Source organism: Tachypleus tridentatus, chromosome 11, assembly GCF_004210375.1.
Source record: "Tachypleus tridentatus isolate NWPU-2018 chromosome 11, ASM421037v1, whole genome shotgun sequence".
NCBI classification, from domain to species: Eukaryota; Metazoa; Arthropoda; class Merostomata; order Xiphosura; family Limulidae; genus Tachypleus; species Tachypleus tridentatus.
Window position 1 is genome coordinate 84,384,515 of NC_134835.1, and position 16,856 is coordinate 84,401,370.

The 16,856-nt window shown below is 29.6% G+C and overlaps 1 protein-coding gene across 5 annotated transcripts in view; it reads right to left on the minus strand.

Moving 5' to 3' along the window:
• Nucleotides 1-14,945, minus strand: part of LOC143232645 (uncharacterized) — a 50,718-nt gene extending 35,773 nt beyond the window's left edge. For 2 of the 5 annotated variants that reach the window (XR_013017642.1, XM_076468299.1), the window contains exons 1-3: nucleotides 14,131-14,945; nucleotides 10,703-10,805; nucleotides 564-679 (exon numbers count right to left, since the gene is read on the minus strand). The gene's annotated coding sequence lies outside the window, so the exon portion shown is untranslated. Of the gene's footprint in view, nucleotides 1-563; nucleotides 680-10,702; nucleotides 11,569-13,498; nucleotides 13,571-14,130 lie in introns of those variants that run through there. The other 3 variants (XM_076468301.1, XM_076468302.1, XM_076468300.1) reach the window with 3 other exon arrangements.
• Between the last annotated feature and the right edge of the window lie 1,911 nt (nucleotides 14,946-16,856).

Genomic DNA, 16,856 nt, shown 5'->3' on the forward strand with positions numbered 1-16,856 from the left:
TTCAGTCTCAGAGCAAGTACCCTACAAATGTGGCATTTGGTGAGCCAAAATTGAAAAATAATGGTTATATACTATGTTGTGAATGATAGTCTGTCATGTCCAGGTTTTGAATAACAGTACTATTAACTTTGAAAGTTTTTTGCTAATGACACTTGAAAACACTTCCTGCTCAGAGTTACAGTCTTACATAAAATACTGAGTGGACTGTATAGCATTATTCAAGGTGTAGACAAAATATAATTCAAAACTTCAAGAAACTACCAATTCGAGACAAATAACAGTGCAGGTAAGAAAAGTGATTTCCCTTACTTAGAAGTTCACTTTAAAGATATAACTGAGATAAGAATGCACAACAATGTTATACACAATATAGATCAATGAATGAACAATGATTTGCATTTTATATCGTAGCTGTACCATTAGATATCCAACTTTCATAAGAATGAATACAAAAGGGTGATGTACGTTATTTTGTAAGTGGTGTTGCCTTGTCTTAATCATAATATGACAAGTGTATAAAAGATAGCAATGGTGTAGATTTCAGTTTCAACATGCTTTCTTACCTGGTGTATTAATCTTTGAAGGGTTGATATATATATTCTTTCAGTGGTTTAATCACCAGCTCATGAAGAGTTTCTTCTATGATTAAATCAATATTCAAAGATTTGTCTGCTTGTAACTGAGAAAAAAATGAATAATGAATAAAAATTTGCACCTCGGTAATTCATTATCGACCAATCTTTTGTGTAAAATTTAATTAAAGGCTTAATAATAAAATAACCTGTGAAGAAAAGATGTAAAAAAACAGAGGTAGTAATCTGGATACAAAATGACTAGGTAATAAACTATACAACCAGAAAGTAAAGTTTTCACTTGTCAAAAATCATTTAAAAACATTTTAATCACAATTTTAAAAGAAAAAGAAAATTAATGTAAACTTCCATTTGCTACACACACACATATATATATTGTTGTTGAATCACAGACAGATTAAACTTTATAAAATTCAATGTTAATAAGGACATCTCTATTGCAGGGATTCTTCTTAGACACATAATCAGATATTACTTTTCCACATAATTCACTTATTCCTTGCATTTAATAAAAGAATTAAATATTCAAGTGTCATGCTTTCTCCCTATAGACAATAAAATTCAGTAATTATCTTACACTCACTACAATTATACAACCTTATGTCAAAAAGAAAATACTTACAATTCAGGTTAAATGTTACAAACTTGGTGTAAAATTATTGAGCTTTTATTGTAACACTTAAAAGTCTGTATTACTTAAAACTTACTTTTATATTTCATCACATTTATAATCTGACTGGCAAGCTCACCAATCAAGTGCTGAAATTTTATTTACTAATAACTCACTAAATTTACAAATATATCTGAATTCCCCTAAAAAACAGTGAAATTAATATGTGGAAAAACAACCAATTGTTCAAAAGTAACAACTCTGAAATGTCATTTAATCCTTAAAAACAAATGGGCAGTAATCTCCCTAACTATTTATCATATATCCTTAGCAAACAAGTTGGCTGAATGACTTCAAAATAGTGGATTACTTTAGTACCATGATTATAAACATCAAGAAAATTAAAAATGAACAATGAGAAATAAACTACAAGTAAATAAGACTGTTTTTAATCTTACATTTTCTAACACAACATACATTAAGGAACATAGTAATGTCTTACAATTTTAAGTAATTAAAGTAGATTATTCTTGCTATAGAATGAAAATTACTAAAATGCTGGTTATTTTACTACTGGAAGTTCCTAAAAAGTTGAGAAATTTGAGTTCTTAGTATGTGTATATTCTGATACCAAAATGTAAAAATGTCATTTTAGAATATTATTTCAATATGTCACTAAAATTGTGTGCTTAATGACTGAAATATTAAGGTAAGTAAAGATCTGTACTACATTGCTGCAACTGATTAAAAATTTAAACTGGTAAGTTATATCAGGTAAACACCAAGATATTAATCTATAACAAAATTAGTTTTACAGAAATTGGTATATTAAGAAGCTTAACTTGTTCATTGTTAAGCACAAAGCTACATGATATGCTACATGTGCTGTATCTGACATGAGCATCAAAACTAGGTGATACACTGGTGAGAAGTTAAGCTAGTGACAGAAGTGAATAGCTATCAGTTATTAGACCATGAGATGACAGTTTTGTATTGACATTTGATTACTGACTCAATACAAAAAACATTTCTTACGGAAAACTAAAAATGTGTTTGAAAGTGTGTGTTAAAATCACCATAGCATAAATTCAGTCATAGCTTAAAGTTTAAATACTTTTAAAAAGTATATGAATTATGTTGACTGTATGTTAAAACAGGCATTTAATCCTGTCATATGGTACACAAGAAAACAGATATTTCCTTACTTCCCATCCCAAGTAAATTGCCAAAACAATTTTATATCAAACTGATATTGCTAGTTTCATGAATAGAATGTTGTCTAACTAAAAACAAAAAAAAGAGACCAATCAGCTGCCTATTCATATTCTTTATATGAATGATACCCCTTGACACATTACTAAGATTCCCAAGTATATAAATTCCTTCATAGTCCTTGCCAAATCTACAGACTTCCCAGTCAGAAGCAGATAACAGGAAACCTTAATATTTAAAATATATACAACCAGCAGAAGGTCAAGAAAACCACTCACACATCTGAAGTTTCTGACATGTTGATTACTGACTGTGAAAGAGCAATACAATTTTTGTAGTAACTGTTTCACAGTCAGTCTTTTATTCATTTAGCAGCATTAATGAATCTTGATTACTGCAAGTTACAACACAAACCAATTTTGAAACATTATTCTTAAGTGGCTCCAAATGTACTTTCTGTAGTAACAACACAATGAGATAGGTTGGCATGGCATGTGGGTTTAAAATTATTATTGTAGTATCTCAGAAAAACGTAGAGACTAGAAATTTTTAATCTGGTTTGGTACTATATATAGCAAGTGTGTAATTGGTGGGCAATCATTCAGCCATATGAGTGAAAATAAAATTGAAATTGGGCAATTCAGAGAACATACATCACATGAGACAAACAAGTGAAAACTGGGAATTTTAACAGTTACTTTTGAAATTAAAATTTAGTTAAAATAAAACTTTGAATTACAAACTATATTTGATGCCATGTGTATTTACATGCATTGATAAAAAAGGCGTTTATTTGAATTTTTAATATAGCTCTGTGAAATGGAGTGGCATGCACACACCGACACTCCTAAACATATAGAGATAAAAGCATAAATACTTCATTCCATTAACCCTTAAACAGCAGGAATGTTGTAGGTAGCAACTTACTGCAGACATTAAAAATTGGAAAAAAAAATTCTTAAACATAATATTTAGCAGTTTTATTATGAATTTTGAATAAAATATGAAAGGAAACGACAAGAAAAGCAAACTAAAGACTTATTTATTACAAGTTCAAATTTTGTTCAGGGAATGAAAATCATGATAACATTCTCCAAGTAGTCACCATGTTTTGCTTCTTTTCTTGTTGTATGCATATATAACATTGTCTTTGTCCACTTTTTCTCACTCCTGAGGATTGAATGCTTTCTAAAAATGCCAAGAAAATGCTTCTTTTCCAACAAGTCTATCACAAACAGTAAAGCTACATCTTCCTGGAAAATGTCTTGTCACCCTTCCATACCTTTCCAATAACTGGTAAATTACATTGTAACTAAACTGCCTTACTGATGGTTTCTTGCCAGTTTTTACTAGATATATGTTATAAGAATTCAAAATTGAGATATTAATTAGGCGAAAAAAGAGCTTCTTGTACCACTTCACGTATTTACTAAGGCAATCAATATGTCACTTTTGTTAACTAGCCTCATGTTGATAATATAACCTCAAACCATATCAGGTTTGGTTATTGAAATAGAAGCCCTTACAACCCGAACACTTTCAAAAGGTGGACCTGTTTTCCTCAGGGGCAATCTGGGAATCTTTGGTTATTGGTTGTTTAGTTTTATAATCATCCTTTCCACTGTATTTAAACTTTACCTTTATGTATAGTACTAAGTAAAGTAACAGGACGTTCATCTTTCCATTGAAGTACTAAAATATTCCCTTGCTTCTTGGTCTCAACATTTCTCTTCATCAGAAGTGCAGCTTTACACGTTCTTTCAATTAGTTCTAGCTGTTTCACAAAAATCCAGTCTTCAAAGAGAAAGTTGCATAATCCCAGACTCATAATAATTTCAGTATATAATATGACCTTTCTGAAGGTAGTCTTTCATCAACTACGTGATAATTGATCCTGAAAATCCTAATCGGGAGATCTTTGGGGGGCATCTACATCACTTGCAGAATAGGTAACCATATATTACAATTCCTGTCTCACAATCACATAATACAAAGATCTTTATTCCAAATCTAAGGCACTTCCTTGGAATGTATTGCTTGAAAATAATGCCACCCTTAAAAAGAATCAGAAATTCAAAAATAACTACTTTTTGAAATGAAGAAAAAGATTCCTTAGCTTTATTCTTCACTATTGTAAACACTTCTTGAACTTTCCATAATTGATCTTTGGATTTGGTTCTTCATTACTTGCAAAGAGCAAATATCTAAGAATCTCCCTGAATCAATCTTAAGTAACATATTTTGGAAAAACTGAATTTCCTATAAGGCGATCACTCTTCCAATAATCAGCCAACACATGCTTTTTTACATGTGGCATAAGCATCACCAGAGCAAAAAAGTTTACATTTCCTCAGTAGTCGTATCTTCCCATTTACAACCCCATGAAGTAGGGGGGAGTGTTACTTTCACTTTCTTTGGAATTCAAGGATTTACAAAACTCAAAATATCTGTTTGTTTCTCACACAGTATGACTCATTACACCTTGGTCAAATATAGCAACTGTGAGCCTAATTTTACCTATGAGTCCAGTGTTTCTACCATCGAAAGAATGAATAAATGAATCAAAATCATGATACCTTACCAAATGGATGACATCTTAACTTATGGAATCTAATTTACTTATGGATTCTGATTCACTATCTAAATCATTTTCAAAGCATGAAACAATTGAATTTGATGATTATGAAAAATATGAAAAGTTTTCTTCTTCATTGTAATAATTATTGTGTGCTAATACTTCAATTTAATCTTTTCATAAAAACGTTTTCACTTCACTCCCTTAGCTGATGCACCTTTCTTTTTCTGTTCCATGACTTACACTAAGAAAATGACTCATGTGCAACACTTCAAGTGGGAATGGTCACTACAGCATGAAGGGATTATCAACTATTGTTTTTAGCCTATGTCATCAGTTGATGATGGCTGCCATTTAAGGGTTAATATTCAATGAACCCTGTGTAACATATGTTGGGGCTTATTTTTAAAACTGCATGCATTTCATAATCAGGTACTGTAAAAGAAGTTTCCAACTTCTATATTAGGAAGATCAGTACTGATATCCTGAACAAAAATATGCCCTGGGTGTGAAACTCAAAATTCCCTGCAATTTCTTCAGCTTATGAAACAATCTACTGAAAATATGGGAACATATACAGTTACGTTGTTTAATAAAAACTGCTCAGCATACAATATTATATACATACACAAAGAAACAACAGAACATGTCTTTTTCAACAAATCTCAGAAGAAACAGATGAAATGTAATATCCAAGAGAAAGATAAGGAATTTGATTCAGCATACAACCTCATTGTGGCCATGGCCAATTTTAAAGAAAGAAAGAGCTATTTTAGTGCAAGCCATGTGAAATGTATCACACTATGGAATCTAAACAATTTGCTCACAGTTAATAAAGAGAAAAGGTATTTGCACTCATTACCTCTGGTGTTTTATATACAGACCAACCTCATAACACTACATAACCACACAACTACAACTCTTAATTTATTAAAAGTATTTTGGTAAAATTAGGCAAACTATGAATGAACTTCACAATCTATTGTACATAAAATATCAGATTTTGAAATTAAGTACTTTTACCAAAGATTTGTCTGTAATTTGACAAAGCCTTTGTTAAGTTGGAGAGCAAAGTGATTTTCATGTTATGATAGGGTACTTCTTCAACCTGAAACATTTTAAATTTCACTTATGTAACTGCTGAAACCCCACAAAAAATATTTTAAAAAATTTTCAGTACAAATTTATATTTTATCTGTCACTTTCACACCAGAACACTAAGTGCATCTGCCTTCATCAATTTGATCAGCCTTGTAACTAGCAATTAACAGAAAAATACGAAATATACTAACAGAATTTTTATATAGTTTCATTTCTTTACAGTTACACACGTGGATCCTCTCAGAATATGCACCTAGCTATTTGGGCAGTTTGTATTACCAGAAAATGCTCATGCTGTTTAAGTACTGAATGAGTATTTGTTTAGGTTTTCTAATCTGAGCCAATAGGTTTTAATTTTGACATTTTAGTTACCTTTACAGTAAATAAATGAAAAACATAGATAAAAATGAGGAATTTAGTATTTACCTCTGAATTAATCATCTTTCTTTGTACTCATACAAGTCTATATGAAACTAGACTTAAATCTTAGTAATAATAGTATTCTCATTTTTTAAAATTATAATATGCAATAAAAAATACTGCCCTTAACACAAAATAGAACGTATTAGAGCTAGGAAATAATTTGCATAATTGGTTAGGCAGAGTTCCAATCTGGCAAATGAAGATAACAAGGACAAAATGTTCAAACTGTTAATTCCACCCACATAAGGAACCACTGCATTCAGTAAATTGAAATAATCTGTTTTTATTGGTTACAAATAATACAGAAGAACATTTTCAGATATAACTGGCATTTTTTAAAAAGAAAAATGTAACAGAGTCGTTAAAAAAGAAATGAGGAATTCCCATCTGTTATATCCTCTTTTTCAGAAATTATCAATAGTTCTCTGATGTTCAAAACTATATTATTTATAATGAACAGAAAGACAAGGTTTTACTCTATCAAATAACATTACATTCAACTACTTTCTATACAGAGAACTGTCTATTTTGTTTCCAGTTCAATCTTTATTCCTATGGGAAATACATCAAAAGGTTAGTTAAATTAACAGCTCTTGTTGCATAGTTAAAAAGCCAGAAAAAATGTAATAACTATACAACATTGTCTGTTTTTTTACAATATTATTATTCTGTGCCCTCTGAAACATTTAATCCTATAAAAACTCATTTAATGTACTAGTACCATTAGTAAAAAGAGAATATCCAGGTAGATATTATATTTCTTGATTTTCATGTATATTCTCTAGTCATCACTTTTATAATACTAATAACTAAAGTGAAAAAATTATAAATTTGCAGGTTAAATAAGGTAATATAAATAAAACTAATACAACATTTTCACAAGATAAGCTCATGAGGAACTTGCATATAACCTGTGCATAATGTAATTCTCCATCTAGGAACAAGAGTTCCAAGTTCACCAACTCATTTACAAATTTTATGCCAAGAATTATAATTCAAAGACACTAAAACAATGAAAATTAAGTTCATACAGATGCATACTGTTAACAATTTATAACTTTAGGATATATAAATGTAGTTCCATATAATAATCTAAAATCACATCAGAAAGATAATTTAGATTTCAATTTTTTTGTAGTGGTTACAAGGTTAGTCAAATTAACCAACTTTCTGTAAAGGTAAAAAAAACCATTAAATACAGAGTATTGCAAGAAGAAAAAAAAGCTTTTGAAATTTATTCAGGAGGTTTTACAGATTACACAAATTAAATTTGAGATTTTTCAAATGAAGAAATGTATTTTTAATTTTAACATGAAAATCACTTTCCCATGGAGTACTCAATACTTCATTTCCATATCTCCAGAGAAATTTTTAAAACACTCCATTAAAAATTTGGTGTTTTATTTACCTATGTTTTTTAATGATTACTGGAAGTTTGCAAAATTGTGAAAATACACAAAACATATTAAAAGTTATGGTATGGAAACTCAGGTCAAATGGACTGAGGTATAGTGAAAGAGTTAATAATCATTTGATTAAATTTTAAATGCAACTCTAAGCAAGTAAGATATGCATAACTTTGATCCACTCATAACCTACGAAAAATAAGTCTAAAAATGTTATGCAAGTGACATTTGAGGGCTTTACAAAGATAAATTACTACAACATTATATTAAAAACTAATCTGCCATAAAATCATAACTTGTTTTAATGACTGTGCAAATGTGTCAAAATATGCAACATTACACAAAAATGCCTAACAAAGAAAAAATTACACCAGCGAAGAATCTAAAAGCCTAAAATAAGTACGTACATATAAATTTTTTCTTTCAGTTAAATGCAAATTATTTTACTACATTTTATACTTTATTACCTTAAAATTAATTAAAAGACATTTTACTCTATTAAATATTTTCCTCATTCTCCTTTTCAATAACATTTTATCACTATTTAAAGTGATTATTTATAAATCATTTTATTCTCATACTTCCTGTAAAATCAACACTAAACACTTTATTATGTTCTAGATGATTACTGTATCTACATACATTTATGACAAAAAACAAACTGTTTTGCAGAATAGTATGTAGGTGTGTATTACTACAAAATTGTTTTCTTGATGGTCTTCATAAATTGCACATCAGAGTTTAAAACTTATAATAATTTTAATAAATGCTTTACTAACAACTGCTCCCTGCTATACAAGCATTACAAACAACTCTAATTTACAGACAATACCCAGTTAAGCCTAGCGAGATATTTCAATTATGGTAAAAAATGTAATTAACAACGAGATTACCTAACAGATGAAACAATAATTCTAATCCTTATAAGCAAATATACATTATTAAGATTATTTGAATTTCATATAAGTAAACAGATGTCCCCACAGCTGTAAAAATGTTATGAAATAACAACTCTGCCATGGCCTGGCCAATTACCACACATGAACCCTATTGGACATGGACTATCCTTGGCTAATCCCTTGAAACATCCCACATTGCCAGAATTTCTGCTGAAACCAAATAGATCAGGATTGCTGATCTCATTTACAGAACAAAAACATTTCAGTCAAAGGTCTGCATTATGAAGTATGAGCCACAAACATTTTGCCAGTGTTGTGTATGGTTTTCAAATTAAACTGATATTATTTCATATTTAAATATATTTACTTGTGCCAATTATTTATATTTAATTAACTATGTTTATTACTTGGTTGATGTTTTGTTTCATGTGGGTAACTTGCAATGATAAGAAGTTAACATTAATTATGCATTCACCCTGAGTTCTTAAAATATTCACGAAAAGCTTAACCACAAAGATAGCCTTAAATCACAATTTCAAAGTTAGGAAATTTTATCTTGCCTTATTAGCTCAGAAAACTTTTCTTCCCCATTTTTCACTAAAAAGTTACTCAAACCACTCATGAACTGTCTAATCTGTATGTTTAAAAAAATAAAATTATAAATTTATACCCAATGAAAATTGAAAGTGAATAAAACTGTTTAATATTAATAACAACCAGTATGAAAGACCATCAAAAATGATAGGGAACCCTTGTTGAATGATTTACAAAAATTACAGAATTCAACTGAAATGAATTTGTCTGCACCTACAGAATGCACCTTGTTTTAACTTATTTGATCTGTGTAGAATGTTTCTTTTTAATTGCCACATTTGTAGTAAAAACTATGCAGAAAGATGAAATGTTATCATGAACAAAAGTGTGTGTGCATTCGCTAAGAGACTTAAATACCACTCAAGCCTTTTCACTGTATTCTAGGTCAAAGGAAACACAGTGTAGACATTCCAACACAAAATGTGTGTCTTAAAATACCACTTGAAACTTTTTAAACACTGATCCTATAATGTCAGTAATAGTAAGTCTATCTGTAGTCTGATTTAAGCATTAGGCCTAATACATAAATGTAACTTAAAGCTTAGCTGAAATATCATTTAAAAAAAAATTATTTTGCTTTTGGCTATTACTCAGTTTCATAAAATTTCTAAATTAAATTATTTTGCTGTTACATTGAAGTTATCAAAAATATAAAAATACCTCTAACAAATCAACATTAATATGGGGCATTAAACATATAATTTCCACAGTTAGCTCGAGAACAATTAAGTGACAGTTCTGTTGTTAAGCTAGAACGTGTATTATTGAGCATTACCAATCAATAAAGAAAAGTGAAAGCATTCTTTAAGTGACCAAGGGAATAACCTTTTGTAGTCAGTAATAGCTTTTGAACACCATATTGCACTTAAGTTTTTTAACATAGTCCAAATAATATCAGCAATTCATTTCCACACAACTGTTGCTGCTGAAATAATCATAAGATATTAGAAATTTTTAGTTATTCACAAGTCAGATAAACCATGTTGCTGTGAAAATTGTACCATCAATCAACATCCTGTAATATTTATGTATTAAAGTTCAAGAATTGTTACTAGGACCAGAATATATAGATAAATTAAATACTTCAGAAACTTATATAGGATGATTATTTTAGTAATTAATGTTTCACTCCAATACAACATCATATTCTGTAGAATTATTAAAACATCCACATTCATTGCTTTTGTAGAGTGAAATTTAGCTCATCATATTAAAATAATCATATTGATTAACTGTATGAATATACACAATACATACAATCTTACATTATCAAATATAAAGGTTCTTACAAGTCTTAGGTTATCTACAGGATTAACTTGTCGGCTTTCCCTTGTACATTATATGAAGCTAACAATCTGCTTGGCAAAGAGTGTGCTCTTGTCATTACGTTACCTGCACATAAATAACAAAATAAATATACCCTCTACAACAATATAATTGTAGTAACTACATACAATGCACAACTAAATCATTCTAAATCTTTGGAAACAGTCAAATGTAAAAGATTTAATTTTGTAAAAGTGTTAGACAATTATTTATACATATTAAAATACAACGTACTAAGAACTACAGTAAGACTAGAAATTATTTACAGCTCACAGCATACAAAATACTAAGAATATGACTGTATTTTGTTGGAATAATTTAATACAATATATATTGAGGGAATTAAATATTAAAAGCAAGATTTCAGTGTCAGTAAACTTACTTTTATAATCTCTATAAAATCTAAATACTAGTTTTTAAGACAAAGACAAAAATGTACACTTTGCTAAGCTAAGCCTTGCTATTAATCTAGTATCATTACCAATAATGTACAGTTATTACAACACAGTATTAATACATAATAGCAAAAGTACAGAAGAAAGTTTGTATAATTTCACAGTAGCATCCAGTGTCAAATTTTATTGTAGTGAACAGAACTAAATTTATCCGTCTAACTATCTATCCACTTCAATTTGTTTTCAACACTGTGCTTGTTGTTAAAACTGTTATAGTCCAGCAGTTAGTCTAGCAAGCAGAAAGCACAGTGATAATACCAGTAAGACAAAGTATAATCTTTATAGACATTTTTTTAAAACAAAAATACATCTGAACAGTTGAAATGTTATGTTTGTTTCATCAGATTTGTATTTATAGGAATAATTTTCATAATAAAAAACTAAACCAAATAGTTGGACAAGAAAAAATTAATCTTCTTAAGTCTTAACTAACCAACTTCTTTATATTCCATTTGGTACAGATCAAGCCAACATGCTGATTCGCGTTCAGTAATTATGCTTAGCTCTGAATCAAAAACTTTTCTTCACTAATGCCAATTCATTTCTTGCAACATATAAAAAGGTAAAAAAATTACTTGATGTGGTGAGTAAACTATGTAGTATTCAAAATGACAAGAGATTCACTTAATAAACCATAAAAGATATTATTAACAATGTTATTAACATTGTTATACCAATTGACATTGTATGTTTTAGAGAAATGTACAGTTATTTGTTTCAGAGTATGTTAATTTCCGAGGACTGTACGTAAGTAGAAATCTGTTTGCAAGTACTTCAGTACAAATGCCAGATGTACATGTTAATACTAAAATACTAACAAAAACAGGTGAATGAAAGACCAAGTATTCTTCACAGTACTTGAAAATGTAATTTCTGATAACTTCACCTAGTGGTGTATGGATGTTTTGTAAAGCAATTGTTATGTGGCCTGCTATGAAAGAAGCAAAGAAAGATTATGTATAGGTAACAAAAAATCAATTTCTATAATGTAAAGCATTCTACAAAGATAGCATTCAACAACATGAGATACACCAACTAAAATGTACAAGATCAGTATGCAAGCTTTTAACTTTTTATATGACCATTTTCTTAAAGTTTAGATTGTGAGCAGAAGGATATTATTAAAACTTTATACAGAAAAAACAAGATAAACACAAAATATCATAAAGCAAACCATGCACACATTTACCTTGGTAAAAACGATTGAAGAGGAAATTTTGTGCCAATAATATTATGTTTGTAGAATAAACATACAAGTTTCAATAAAGAAAAACTGAAAAAATTTACTATCTAAAAAAGTGAAAGATTTTAAAAAACAAAAGAGAACAAATACTTTGATAAAGAATTATGTTTATGTTTAACTTAATACCAAGACTATGATAAAATTCAAAAGCAACAAGTTTTATAATCTGACATTAATCTAGTACTGAATAAAATCAAATATTCAGAAACTAAAATATTTTTTTCTAAAGAATATACAGATAGTACTCATGTGTACAGTAATGTTGGCTAAAAGTCAGAGTTAACAACACCTTGTGGTACTACAGGGAAAGAATGTTTGAACATTTAACACTTCATTAATATTTTGAAATAAAAGCTCCATATGATAAGGTTAACGTTTTTCCAAATTTGAAAATGCATTTATAATATGCATCTGAATATGCATGTAACAAGTCTTGAGGCAACTTCCATCCAGTTTTACTTTTTAACAAGAATTGCACTGGTGCAAAATCCTTTCAGTGAGAAGACAACAACAGTAAATTCTTCTATGCACTTCTACTTGTGATAATTTCATTCTTTGATGAGGTAAGAAAAAAATTGCACCAGAAGATAGTAGGAAAATGTTAACTTCTGTGACAATAAACCACTTCTTCAAACAGAATTGCTATAATACCATGATGAATTGATGTAGGCACTGGTAAAACATATTACCTAGATGAGCTCCTTTCAGAAAGCATCTGAAAGAAGCCTAAGTCTAACAACACAATTTCCTTAAGTATGAAGCTTTAGTTCATAATGCAAGTGTTTGGAAGAACACAAGTAAATATTCTGATTAGTTGGAAAACACACATTTTACAAAAAAAATATCTTGTAGTTATGATATCAGATTTTTTCTCTTCAATGCTTCTATATGATATTCTCAGTAAGAAAGAACAAAAATAAACGGATTAAGAGTGGGTTCAAACTCGGAAAAAAGTGGAAATAAGTTCAAAGAAATTAATATGGTCAAATGTTGGTGGCTCAGCAAACAAACAAACAGTTATTAAATCTGCAAATTATATTTTAAAAGATATTTTCTTCTACCTGGCAGTTTCTCATATTGTACTGCTCTATAAAGATAAAAATGTAAAACACATTTTCTACTTAGATAGATCTCTTCTGAGATGAAGTTTTATTATTTTGAGTAAATTAACTGCTGCAATATTGTGTGTTTTAAAGAAATATGGCGTTCAAAACGAACTAAAGTTACTCGGTATTTTACTGGGGTAGTTTATTATTTGCAAAAACATTCGGCTTAATTCGTTATTATAATAATAATTTTTAGATATCCATATTAAGAAACATTACAAAAGGAAAAAAAAATCTCATAATATGAAAGGAATAAGACCAACGTTGGACAGTTCATTTTTACCATTGCTAAAACTGTATAAAAGTAACTGATGTATTTATATATATGTAATCATGTAACGAACAACTGTGATATTTTGAATATAATGTTTATAGGTTTTGAATCATATTTTGTTTTTCAGAGTGATGCTGCTTTAGGCTATAAATACATGCTACCTCTCTTTCACATGCCTGTATTTCCAATAATAATAATAAAAAAGTATAAATGACTGAATATATATTTAGTAATTATGGATCATTTTATTTATATATATTGCAGCACAATTGTTATGCTTACATATTTTTGAAAATAATGTCATTCAACTTACATAAAAGTTAAATGGCTTGAATAATTTTTTAAGTTGCACATCCGAAAATGGACGAATGTCTTTGTTTTGGCTCAGTATTTCGATACATGTGATGAGAATAGCGCAAATAGCTCATTGTTTGGCTTTGTGATTAAATATAGTATTAATAGACACGGCTCGTTGGTCTAGGGGTATAATTCTTCGTTGTAATTTGCAAAATCTTTTTAAAATAGATTTATATGCTACTTGGAATAGTAAAGACGCGTATAGTTATTATTTAAAAATTAAAATGGATTTTTTGTTTCACATTTCAATTCCTATCTAAGATCCTGATGATGAAGTACCTGTAATATGAATGTTATCATATCCTGACCCAGTAAACTTTTGTGTTTTTTCTTATTACAAAGCCACATCGGGCTATCTGCTCAGCCGACCGAGGGGAATCGAGCCCCTGATTTTAGCGTTATAAATCCGGAGACATACCGCTGTACTAGCGGGAGGCGTAAACTTTTTACTGTCCATTTGTTAGTGTTTAATATCTTAGTGACTAGATATTCTCATATAATTGGAGCTTAAAAAATTCTTTCTGAATATTATGAAACTTAATGGTCAGTGATTAAGGCTATTAAACTATTATCAGTACTAATTAAACCGAATTTTTATTATTATTTTATTATTTATTTAATTAACGGATCCAAGGAATCTCATATTTCTAATAAGAAATTAATCAGACAAGAAACTCCACTCTGTTCTTGATATCTAAACAATTTTGGATTCAACATTTCGTAAGCCTTTTATAAACGTTTTAATATTACTATCGTTTTTCCGAGCTAGTGACATTTTGACAATGACATAAATACTCTGGAACTCAAACAACTGCTCGAAATGTTATTTAGCGACATTTTGATCTTTTAATACAATTATTAAAACAGGTTAAGTTATAATGTGGAGCTGTTCACCTTCACCGTTTTCCAAAAACTAAAGTGTTTTTTTTTTTTTTTTAAACTATAACATTACTCAAATTATTCAAACATTCTGAAGTGGGCAAAACTAATTTTGAAAAGTAGTCTTTGGTGATATATAAATAACTATTTTGATCATAAAGTAGTGACCTAACTGGCTCTTTTGTTTCCTAAAATTTTATTACACGTGAGAATTTATAACTTTAATATAGAAATATGGATCGGCATGTTTCGAAACTTAGGCTTGATGTAATTTAACCTTTTAAACTGTAGAAATATAATTTTCTAATAAAATGCGATTAGCAACGTATTGCGTTCGATTTAAGAAGATACGAAACGGAGAACTTGCTGAATGAACATAAGAAAATATTCTGATTTCCAGTTAAAACCCACAAAACAGAGTCAAAAAAAGGAGACGCATCTACTTGTTTTTGAGCAGGAATAATCTGGTGTTTGTTATTAGAAATAGCTTAATTATGGAGTTGTTTATCCAGAAACAGCATGCAAGTAGATTTTTGAAACTATTATTTGTATATATATTTACAGGTCGTTGAAACAGTACGAACATTTCTACAGGGATGAGATTAACAAAACGTTCCTTAAAAAAATCAGTCATAATACTCATGATGGCTTTACAAAGTATTTTATTCTGATAAAAGAAATAACCATAGCGTTATGACTGAAGATTCTTTTGTAACTTCTTTTTAGAAAAAAAAGAATATATTAATAACGATAACATTGGAAATAATTGTTTGTTTGTTTTTGGAATTTCGCACAAATCTACTCGAGGGCTATCTGTGTTAGCCGTCCCTAATTTAGCAGTGTAAGAGTAGAGGGAAGGCAGCTAGTCATCACCACCCACCGCCAACTCTTGGGCTACTCTTATACCAACGAATAGTGGGATTAACCGTTACATTATAACGCCCCCCACGGCTGAAAGGGCGAGCATGTTTGGCGCGACCGGGATACGAACCCGCGACCCTCAGATTACGAGTCGCACGCCTTAACACGCTTGGCCATGCCGGGCCGTTGGAAATAATGCACTCTGTAATGTAAATGTTCAAGAAAAACAGGCATAAAAAGTAAATTTTTCAGGAATACCACTTGTTGCTGTCTTTATATATCTTGTACGTTCAAATTTTCCTTAATTAATCACAATTTGGTTCTTACGAATCAGATGCATAAGTACTGCAAGCTTAGAACTGTCTTTAAACGTTTCTCCTAAATTAAGATATTTTTGTTACTTTAAAGACATGACTTCAGTTATGGACTACTTACTCTTGTACGTGTGGAAACTGTAAGGCGCCTTCTACCGGCAAAATTAAACTGCTTGTATTCATGGTTACTCAGATTCGGACAAAGTTTATTGCCTCCATCAATCTTCCCTTTTCATCCGCGCAGTCAAGTCAGTAATGATAAAATTTCTTTACTGATTTTAAAATTTTATCTACAAGCTGCACAGACATGGTGTTACACTTTAAACAGTTTCCTAATCAAATCTCTGAAATTTAAATAACTGCTGTACATCTGAAAAAAACCAACAAACTTCTTTTAATTTGTTTAGTATCTATTTTGAACTTGTGTATTTTGAAAACATTGTACTATTTCTAGGGAACAGTTTTCTTACTACATTAGTCTGTTTTATTTTCAGTCCTGTAAAAATACTAAGGATGGAATGATAACATTCGAAAACTTCCATTAAACACGAGTTTCTTTCTTTTGTATTCATTTTACTGAGATTCTCAAGCATTAATTAGTTGTTTCATCTTGAACATCGCAATCATC